The sequence below is a fragment of the Triticum aestivum genome, chromosome 6B (genome assembly GCF_018294505.1).
Source record: "Triticum aestivum cultivar Chinese Spring chromosome 6B, IWGSC CS RefSeq v2.1, whole genome shotgun sequence".
NCBI lineage: Eukaryota > Viridiplantae > Streptophyta > Magnoliopsida > Poales > Poaceae > Triticum > Triticum aestivum.
The window spans coordinates 574,344,835-574,356,492 of record NC_057810.1 but is presented as its reverse complement, the minus strand read 5'-3'; positions in this window follow the sequence as shown (position 1 = coordinate 574,356,492).

The following is an 11,658-nucleotide window of genomic DNA, read 5'->3' as shown; positions in this document are numbered from 1 at the left end:
TCTTGAGTTGGCATCTTGGCAGCCTTCTCCTTCCTTGCCTTCTCCTTCTTCTCTTGAGCTTGAACTGATGATGGATCATCCTCATTCATGACAACCTCATTGTCTTCAAAGTCTGGATAATGTGGAAAGTGTTCCTTATCCAAGTGATATTTTCCTGTGCCCATCTTTGAGTTGATCAATTCCTGAATCTGAGGTGCATATCCACAACTCCTCTTATGATCTGCTGCAGTCCTCTTTATGGTTTCAACTATAAGGCTCATGACTTTGAATTTTTGTGGCACATCAAATAAATGCAACATATTGATGACATGCCCCCTGATCATGTTATGGTCACCTGACTTGGGCAACGGAGTGTGCCTCAGAATCCAATTGATAGTAGGCAGCCCTGACAACAGAAAATGGACTGATCCAAAAGTGAAAGTCTCTAGGGCTTTGTCTGGGATCTCCTTGTACATGTGTGCCATGGTATTGTGTCCCATTTTCTTCTTGGCATATACATCCAGATCATCATCATTTTCCTTTGGGGCATTTATCAGTTTTGCCCATTCTTCTACAGTGGTCTGGTACCTTGTACCTTCAGACATCCAAACTATTCTTCCATCTGGGTAAAAATGTGTTGTGGAGTAGAACTGCATGATAAGCTCATCATTCCAGTTGGTGAACTTCTGTCCAACAAAATCTGCAACTCCACAAGCAACAAAGCTGTCTTGCACTCCAGGATAGTGCTGTTCATTTTCCTTGATGAATTTCCAGTCAACCCACCTCATGTCACAGACTATGGGCTTCTTGTCCAATAAGATTGTCTCATAGAAGTCCTGCTGTTCCTTTGTATGGAACCTGTAGTCAACAGCAGTTCTTCTTCTTGAAGCATATGGATCTGCCATCCTCCATATCCTCAATCCTGAGTCTTTTCTGATGTTCATGTCCTCAGCCACAGGATGGGCATCATTGTGATCTGGTATCTTTGGCTTGAGCTTCCTTAGAACCTGTCCTTCTTCATCTTCCTCCTCAGCAACCTCAGGCACTGGGGCCTTGTTCTTCTCAGCAGCTGGAATACTCCTGGTATTCCTCTTTGGTGCAGACTTGGCCTTGGGGGCAGCTTTGGGTGCTTCCTTGGGCTTAGATGTTGCAGCCTCAGATTTAATAGCATCACCCATAAGCTTTGGTGCCTTTGGTGCTGGTGCAGAAAGCTCTTCATCTTCCATCATGGAAGGTTGCCCAACAACTCTGGCCATGGTCTTCTTGACCCTTTCCTTCCTCTTCTTGCTTTCATCAGCTGGCTCTTTGGGATCAGTTCAGGCAGTTGAGTTGATGCTCTGGCCTTGGGCATAGGTTGCCTTCTTGCAGGCCTTTTAATCTTCATGCCTGGCTTTATATCCTTTCCTGAGCCATATTCCTTCTTGAGCATAACTTTCTTGGAAGTAGCCTCATCTTCCTCAGCTTTGTAATCTTCATCCTCTGAATCTGAAGTTCTTTTCCTCCTTTGCCTAGTTGTAGCCTTAGGCAAATTGCGAGGAGTACTTCTGCTCCCTTCATCTAAAGTTGAGGGACTAGTGCCCTCACTCAAGTCCATCTGCTCTTCTGACCTGTTCTGGCTGTCACTTTGATGAGACATACTGCAAAAGCTGACTACTGACCCTGTGAAGAGTTATAGATGAGATAGAAAAGATGAGCATCACAAAATGTAGAGGTTTTTGCAAAAGAATGACTCAAAAGTTCAGTCTTAGTTTTCCACAGAAAGCATTTTGGATCCACCAATTTTCAAACTCGATGATACCGAAGCAGTTTTGGAACCTAAACTCATGATCTCGGTTGGACCGAGTTTCAGTTCGGTGGTACCGAGACTGCTAGGGTTTCACAGAATCCTCAAATCGGTTGCACCGATTAGTAATTCTCGGTCAGACCGAGAGTCACTAGTGCAATGGCATAAGACAAATTGGTGAGACCGAGTTTTTCAACTCGGTGGGTCCAAGATGGTTTCGGCGGAAACCTAAACCTAAAAATTTGAATCACATCTAATCTATGAACTACTTTGGCTGGATAGAAGAGTTTCAATCGTGGCAAGAATCAATACGAAAACAATGTGCCAGGAATCAGACATGGATAGCACAAAGATTAAGTCCATACCCTAACTTGGCGGTGGACCTGCTAAGGCGGCAACGGCGGGGACGAAATCCGTTGACGGTGGCAGAGACCAGCGACAGGAGGCTGCTGGCGACGAGAAGACGATCCAGAGACCACGATGGCAGAGCGAGCTGTTGCGCGGGCGAAGGGTTTCAGAGAAATTTCCAAAATTTTGCCCGTGGCTATATATATAGCTCGACCCTGTCGGTGTGACCGAGTGGAACAACTCGGTGGCACCGAGATGCATAACTATGTTCAGTTACAACAAATCGGTGAGACCAAAATGTTCAAATCGGTTGCACCGAGATTGAAAACTCAGATCATCTTGATGATCTCGGTAGGACCGAAATGGAAGGATCGGTCAGACCGAGAATCACTAAGAGGTTTTGGAAGTTTAAGTCTATGACGAATCGGGGACTCCGAGTGCTCCTCACACAGAGTGGTTTGAATCTGAGTTGATCAAATTTTGTGATGTAGCATGAATAGAGTTTGAGACGAGAAAAGCATAGATAGCTAAATAAGGTTCTTAGACCTTCTTGTCCATCCACTTGGCACAAAGAAAAGAATCCAAACAAACAAAACAACAAGTGGATGTCCTTGAATGAGTAAAATATGCACCAACATGCTGACACAATAAGATGGCAATTGAAATATGTGGCAAAGCACGCACAACCAATTTTAGCATCTATCAAGCAATTGGCGATGACTAGGTCATCTATATATGAGTATATTGACTTAGGAGTCAAATGAGAACATTTGATCATAGGTCATACTCATCGTTTAAGCTCAAGTGGGGTTACCACTTTTACATAATGCATTAATGTGTTCACACCATTAGAGTTGCTTTGACTCCATTCTTAGAGTTAAGCTCCCCCTAGATGTGAGATCCCCCCTTAGAGGGATGAACTAACCTTGGGTTTTGTCAATGATGACTTCATGTAGGTGTTGAAGATGTAGATGCTCAATGTTGATGTAGATCATTTGGAGCAATCCTTTGGAGTGAGTTGCACTTTCAACTTGCCTACATGGGTTAGTCCCACAAGGAACAAACAAGAATATCCATAGACATAGAGTGATGCACACACAAGATGATGTCCATGAAAACATTAGGTTACCTTGTCCCTTGCCTTACCAACATGAGGGTTTGTGACTCCTTGAAGTAGTGCAAGATGTGAAAGTTGATTGCACTTGTTCTTGCCAAAATGATATGAGTGAAGAATGTTGGCGGAGTCACCCTCAAGAACTCTCTAGTTCTTCTTCTTTGGGATCCACATCATCTTGATGGAAATCCTTGGAGTTGTAGTTGTACTTGATGAAGTAGAACTTGACGTAGTCTTGGAGACCCACTTGAACGAGGCTTTAGGTGCTTCTTCAAATGCATCAATCTCTTCTTGAAGCTTGTCCTTGCCTTTGTTCTTGTGGTCTTGTGGTGGAAGATCATCTTGAGCTTGTGCCCCCTTGAAGGAAGTAGGATCATACTTCTCTTGTTGAGGAACAAACTTTGTCTTGGGGTATTGATCTTCTTCCCACTCAACTCCATTGGCGTTGAACTTTCGTTCAAAACCAACACCTTGATTCTTCCGGTGCCTTCCTTGCTTGCGTACAATTTCCTCAAATTGCTTACTCCCGGAAAGGCTCTTGTAAACACCTTTCTCTATAATTCCCTTCAATAAACTATTTTCTTGCTCAAGTGCAACTTGGCTAAGAGAATCATTAGTGGAATCAAGAGAGCTACTAGAAGCAACAACATTGGATTTGACATTATTATTGTTACTACTAGAGGAAGTATCTTTCTTGTACTTGTTACTAGACTTGACTTGAGGCATGTAAGTAGATAAGAGTAAATGCTTGGCAATGTAAGAAGAACTTTTCTTGCGGAGATCATCATTGATTGCCTTTAAGAACTCATGCTCTTGCTCAAGATTGAGCTTTTCAAAGCGTAACTTCTCATGAGCCCTTAAAAGTTCTTGATGATCTTCGAAGATAGTTTCATGAGCCAACTTAAGAATGTTTAGTTCTTTAGTTAGAAGCTCAATTTTCTCCTTATCATTGTCATTCGTTTGATTAGCATGATTAATTGACGTTTCATCATAGTATTCATCACTAGAGTTGTCAACAAGTAAATCATCATCCACAAGCAAGTCATCTTCTTCACTATTAAAATCAACATACTCGGGATGTGTTACCTTTGGACCTTTGGCCATGAAGCATCTTCCAACACCTTCATTTGGTGAGTCAAATATGTCATAGGAGTTGGTTGACACAAGTGCTAGACCGGCAACACCTTCATCTTGAGTATATTCGGAGTCAGAGTGATAGCTTCTCTCGGAGTGTTTATCGGAGTTGGAGCCAGAAACCCATTCACCAACATGAGCTTGATGTCTTCGTTTTGTGTAGCTCCTTGATGACTTGTCCTTTCTTTCCGAATCCTTACTTCTCCGTGAGGGTCTTCGTTCATAACGATCATCTCTACTCCTCCTCTCTCTTGGTGGCGATTCTTCTCTTTTGATCCTTCTTCTTGGAGAATCTTCTCTTCTTTTGTAGGGTGTCGTACACTCATTGGAGTAGTGTCCGGGTCTCCCACAATTGTAGCAATTGCGCTCTCAACTAGAAGATCTCTTGTCATTGTAAGACCTTGACTTGGAGCTTCTTTCTTTACTTCTACTTTTGTAGAATTTGTTGAAGTTCTTCACCATTAAGCTCAATTCTTCATTGAAGGTTGGTTTCTCACTTGATGATGTGGGGGCTTCAGTTGAGGCTTTGTAAGCACCACTTGACTTGTTGTGAAGTTCCTCCTTATCCTTGAGTGACATCTCATGAGCAACAATCCTTGCAATGACTTCAGTTGGCTTGAGATCTTTGTAGTTTGGCATCATTTGGATCAATGTGCACACGGTATCATACTTTCCATCCAATGAACTTAGGATTTTCTTGATGATGAATTTGTCGGTCATCTCTTCACTCCCTAAACCGGCAATCTCATTTGTGATAAGAGCAAGCCTAGAGTACATTTCAGCGACACCTTCACCATCCTTCATTTTGAACTTGTCAAGCTGACTTTGGAGCACATCCAAATTGGATTCCTTGACGGACTCGGTACCTTCATGCATATCAATCAAAGTATCCCAAATTTCCTTTGCATTCTCAAGACGGCTGATTTTGTTAAATTCTTCGGGGCACAATCCGTTGAAGATGATGTCACATGCTTGAGCGTTGTATTGCAGCATCTTCAATTCTTCCGCATTAGCTTCACGGTTCGGTTCTCTCCCATCGAAGAATTCACCATGCAAGCCAATACAAATAATTTCCCAAACGGCGAGGTTATGTCCAAGAATATGCATTTTCATCTTATGCTTCCAACTAGCAAAATTAGTACCATCAAAGTAAGGACCTCTACGGTGATAATTTCCCTCGCTAGACGCCATACTCTCCTAGGTTGTTAAACCAAGGCTATGACCACCAAAAGCTATGGAAATCAAAGCAAATGGAGACCAAGGCTCTGATACCACTTGTAGGACCTTGAAGTATGTCTAGAGGGGGGGTGATTAGACTACTTGACCAATAAAAACTTAACCTTTTCCCCATTTTAGAGTTTGGCAGATTTTAGCTATTTTAGGACAAGTCAAGCAATCATCACACAATTCAAGCAAGCATGCAAAGAGTATATAGGCAGCGGAAATTAAAGCATGCAACTTGCAAGAAAGCAAAGGGAAGGGTTTGTAGGATTCAAACGCAATTGGAGACACGGATGTTTTTGGTGTGGTTCCGATAGATTGTGCTATCGTACATCCACGTTGATGGAGACTTCAACCCACGAAGGGTAACGGCTGCGCGAGTCCACGGAGGGCTCCACCCATGAAGGGTCCACGAAGAAGCAACCTTGTCTATCCCACCATGGCCGTCGCCCACGAAGGACTTGCCTCATTAGCGGTAGATCGTCACGAAGTAGGCGATCTCCTTACCCTTACAAACTCCTTGGTTCAACTCCACAATCTTGTCGGAGGCTCCCAAGTGACACCTAGCCAATCTAGGAGACACCACTCTCCAAGAAGTAACAAATGGTGCATTGATGATGAACTCCTTGCTCTTGTGCTTCAAATGATAGTCTCCCCAACACTCAACTCTCTCTCATAGGATTTGGATCTGGTGGAAAGAGGGTTTGAGTGGAAAGCAACTTGGGGAAGGCTAGATATCAAGATTCATATGGTAGGAATGGAATATCTTGGCCTCAACACATGAGTAGGTGGTTCTCTCTCAGAAATGGTAAGTTGGAAGTGTAGGTTTAGTCTGATGGCTCTCTCCACGAATGAAGAGGAGGTGGAGGTGTATATATAGCCTCCACACAAAATCTAACTGTTACACACAATTTACCAAACTCGGTGGGACCGAATCGTTAAACTCGGTCGGACCGATTTAGTAAACCTAGTGACCATTAGTGATTTTCGGTGGGACTGACATGCATCTCGGTGAGACCGATTCGGTTAGGGTTAGGGCATAACGTAATCTTGGTAGGACTGATTAGACAAACTCGGTGAGACCGATTTGGTAATAAGCTTTCCAGAGAGTTGGTCAGGTAAACTCGGTGGGACCGATTTGTTCTTTTCGGTGAGACCGAAATGTTACAAAAAGGAAACAGAGAGTTTACATTGCAATCTCGGTGGGACCGATCGCTCACTTCGGTTAGACCGAAACGTTACGAAGGGAAACAAAGAGATTGCAACCCATCTCGGTGAGACCGAGATCCCTATCGGTAGGACCGATTTGCTTAGGGTTTGTGGCGGTGGCTATGACTTTTGGAATCGGTGGCGCCGGATTGGAAGAATCGGTATGACCGATTTTGGCTTTGGGTTTAGGTCATTTGTGGATGTGGGAAAGTAGTTGAGGGTTTTGGAGCATATCACTAAGCACATGAAGCAAGAGGCTCATTAAGCAACACCTCATCCCTTCTTGATAGTATTGGCTTTTCCCATAGACTCAATGGGATCTTGGATCACTAAAATGTAAAATGAAGAGTCTTGAGCTTTTGAGCTTGAGCCAATCCTTTGTCCTTAGTATTTTGAGGGATCCACTTTCATCATCCATGCCATGCCATTCATTGAGCTTTCCTGAAATAATAGTCTTGGAATAGCATTAGCTCAATGAGCTATATGTTGTTATGAATTACCAAAACCACCTAGGGATAGTCGCACTTTCAAGTCTGCATGGCCTTGCCTCATTTCCTTCCCCATCGGGTCTCTACCACACCACTCATACCACCTCCGGTGAGCAACTCCCTGCCATTTCCTCCATGTTCTCTATGTGTGATAGACTGTTGATTGCATCACAAATTTGCACCTTCTCAGGTACTGCGTGCTCAACGATGCCCAAGTAGTCATCTTCATTGGGTTTCCCTCGCTGCAAGCACAAACGCATTTGGTTTTTGCCTCCTACCGGTACGTAATATTCCCAAATTCTCCTCGGCTGCTACTTCTGTAATTTTGTTTGCTCAATATCAATGTCAATATTATTTTGCTAAATTCAGTATATAATGGTGCACTCTAATTCTCTATACGGAACAATTGAACACATACACATTGCATTGTGCACCCTGTTTTAGATAGTTGTCTCTCAGCATGTACATCATATTCTGTTGGTACATTTTACATTCTTGTCCCCTTCATCCAACTTCACTTCCTTGGGGTTATTAGGCCTCTTGACATGGATAACGCAAAAACTTCTTCGCGTTATCCAACTAGGCATGGGGTTGGTCATCCACGAGAAGTTTCACATGGACGTGGACGACCACGTCGTACGTCATTACCCGATCCTTCTCCTCGAGCAAGCCCATATGTTGCTACCGATAACCGTCGCACACGTATGGCTAGAAACATGAACAGAGGTTTGTTAGGCACATATGTTCTTTCAAATAAGTTTTCTTCTGCACAATATATCTTGAATTTCGTTCCATCATCTACTTCTTGGCATCAATCAAGCAATAACATCTCGAGAGCAACATTTATCAGACCAACTTGCAAATGAACAATCGTCCACATCGACATCACAAACGCAGAATATGATATTTGCCTTGTGGTGACAACCCAATATTTGTGTAAGGAGTAGTGAAATGGATTCTCTAACATGATCCTTTTTTTACTATAGGTACTATAGAGAACCGCGACATCGGGGTGTTCTCCTTTGCCAAGAAGCCATTGCCAATCTAGGTGCCATCAGCTTTGTGACCATGTTTATTTCTGTTTATTACTCCCACTCTTGACAAATTTGTGGTCTAGCAAGGGATCTTATGCAGTCTCATGCAAGTATTTTTTCTAATTATATAATTCATCTATCTGAAAATAAATGTAAAAAACAATTGGCTGAGTTCTTCCCCTAGTTCTGTCTTTTTTTTCTCCCATGTCATGGCATCAAGTGAGCAATCTTTCTGTTGGGAACGATAATCCATCTATTACTAAGTGATATAACTACAAGCCTCCTTATTCTTAGTCGTGAGCTTTATGTCCAAACATTTACCATTACTAATCCGGCCGGGCTCCTGGTTCCACAGTGTGCCTTAGTCTTTGGTGGGCATACTAAAAGTTGAGCGCCCTCCTGGTCAAACAAGTGGAGTGGATACATTCTCTTTTCCCACATTGAAAAAACTATAAAGTAGCTAATGGGCACCTCTCAAGTTCCTACCCATTTCGATTTATTTTGAAAATCTTTTGCTAGCTAGCTCAAGTGCTGAGTTGGAAGCTATTTTTTGGTTGCTCCTTCAAGGCAAAGTGAGCACACAAAATCTGCTCCATTGTAAGAACTTCTTCCTCTTAGATTAGGTTTGTGCCTGATGTCATGTTCATGTGGAGGAATATAGCTATACTTCTCTTGGATTTTTGATTCGTCATGCAGTGCTAACACTTTCTCTTGCTTTCATGAAGAAAAGACATTTTTATTATTGGAGGGTTGGAGATTGTTAAACGGTAGATAAATAAACTATTTGTTTAAGACCCGGTGCATTTGCAAATATGTAACGAATTAGTATTTTATAATGTAATTCTAGACTTTGATTGATGAAGAATTTCTGTTGTTAGCATGTACACATATAGAACTGAATAGATGTGAAAGAAAGAATACTCTAATCATCAAAACTATCATTTGACATAATCATCAATGTTAGTTTTTTACCATACAATCCCGCAGCAACGCGCGGGGAATCATCTAGTATGATAAAAGATAGACCCGAGGGCCATAGGTTTCACTAGAGGCTTCTCTCAAGATAGCATAAGTATTATGGTGGGTGAACAAATTACCATCGAGCAATTGATAGAAAAGTGAATAATTATGAGATTATCTAGGCATGATCATGTATATAGGCATCACGTCCGCGACAAGTAGACCGACTCCTGCCTGCATCTACTACTATTACTCCACACATCGACCGCTATCCAGCATGCCTCTAGAGTATTAAGTTCATAAGAACAGAGTAACGCTTTAAGAAAGATGCACTACAAAAAAATATACTTCCATGATGATACGTGTTTGTCATAGTAGGTCGCGTTTTTTGTCATGCATGTACATCCATGAAGATTTTATGACAGAATCAAGATAGTCATACATGTGCTATCATAGAAGTGTTCCATGACATTACCAAAATTATCATCACGGAAGTGTCCACTTCCATGACGATAAATCGCGCGTCACAGAAGTGCTTTCATCAAGGTGACCGACACGTGGCATCCACTGTAACGGAACGCCGTTAAGCTATCGGGTCGGGTTTTGATCCGATAACCCGTTAACAGCCCCGACCAATGGGGATTTTCCACGTGTAAAATCATCATTGGTTGGAGGAAACACATGTTGGCTCATCGTTAGGACAGATGTCATCCACTCATTGGACAGAAGGTGCCTATGATACGTCGACACGTGGTACGGCCCATCAAGTTTAAATGGGCCGGCCCAACTAAAGGCCCACAATATTTTGTGGGCCATAATGGGCCGGCCCAGCTAAAGGCCCACGAGATTTTGCCCATAATGGGCTGGCCCAGCTAAAGGTCCACAAGATTTTGTGGTCCATAACGGGCCGACCCAAGTAAAGGCCCACAAGATTTTTGTGTGCCATAATGGGCCGGCCCAAGTAAAGGCCCACAAAATTCTTGCAGATCCTAATGGGCCGGCCTAGCTAAAGGCCCACGAGATTTCGCCGACATTAATGGGCCAGCCCAGCTGTAGGCCCACAAGATTTTGAGGACCCTAGAAGGCCGGCCCATTAACAGGCTGCCATGTTTTGGGCCAAATGTCGGCCCATATTTGATCTGGTCCATTAATGGCATGCCATGTTCTGGGCCTAATAATGGCCCATATGAGATCTGACCCGTTAAAAGCCTCCCACTTTCTGGGCCAAATCACGGCCCAGATCAGGTCCGGCCCTTTTAAGAGGCTTTGGGCTCAATTATGACACGTATCAGATTTGGCCCATTAACTGGACGCTATGCTTTTGGGCCCACTTGCTAAAGGCCCATTTAGTAATTCATCCTAATATTAGTATCGGCCTGTTAAGGGCATGTTTAACATTTCGGCCCTATATTAATTTCGGCCTGTTAAAAGCCCGTCATATAGTTGGGCCTAACTACGGCTCGGTTTGCATCCGGCCTACTCACAGCCGATATCTGATTGGGCCAAACAAGGACCGAGACAACTTTGGCCTGTTTAAAGCCCGTGATTTGATTCGCACAATCATGGGCCGGGGTCCATTTCGGGCTACTTCCGGCCCATGAGCTATTCGGCACGTTTCAGGCCCAACCTACTTCTCAGCCTCCTAAAAGTCCATTGAGTTTTCTTGTGAAAAGAGGGCGGGGGGTTACTCGGCCTATTAAAGGCCCGAATCTACTAGTGGGCCAGTTTGACGAGGCCCATGATGCGGATCATACATCGTGATTGCGCGACGGCCGATTATGTACCGTAATTTTACGGTTTGGCCAGTTTACTGCGAAGACAGGATATATATATACAGTAAAATAACTGCAACATCGTGAATAAGAAAAAACCTAGACTATACAATAAAGAAATTACGGCATATTACATCCACTGGGCATCAAAGTTTGCCACTATGATAATAAAGCACAAGCAGACAGCAGATTACATACACTGGGCATCAAAGATCGCCACCAGTGCAAATAAACACGCCGACAAATTAATATACAAAACCGACAGCACTTCAATAGAGTTCAAGAAAGGTTAGCCCTGCTGGGGAGCTACAGCGCAAGCAGCTGAGCAAGATGATGAGACTGCGCTTGTTCAACACTTATATCTTCCTCACTCTGAAAGATAAACAAGCAGTCAGATGACAGGTTTTGCACATAAAAGTATCAGTGCTGACAATTCATCACATTTCTTACTGACGAATAAAGTGACACAGTTTAAAATTGCATTAACACAATATGGTATTGTTCAGGTCAAGACATGGCAGGAAATGACATTGTGAAGGAGTTGGCAGCTTCACGACACCACTGGATTACAGATCAAGAACTCATAAGTATCAATCGTTAGTGTGTTGTCAATTTA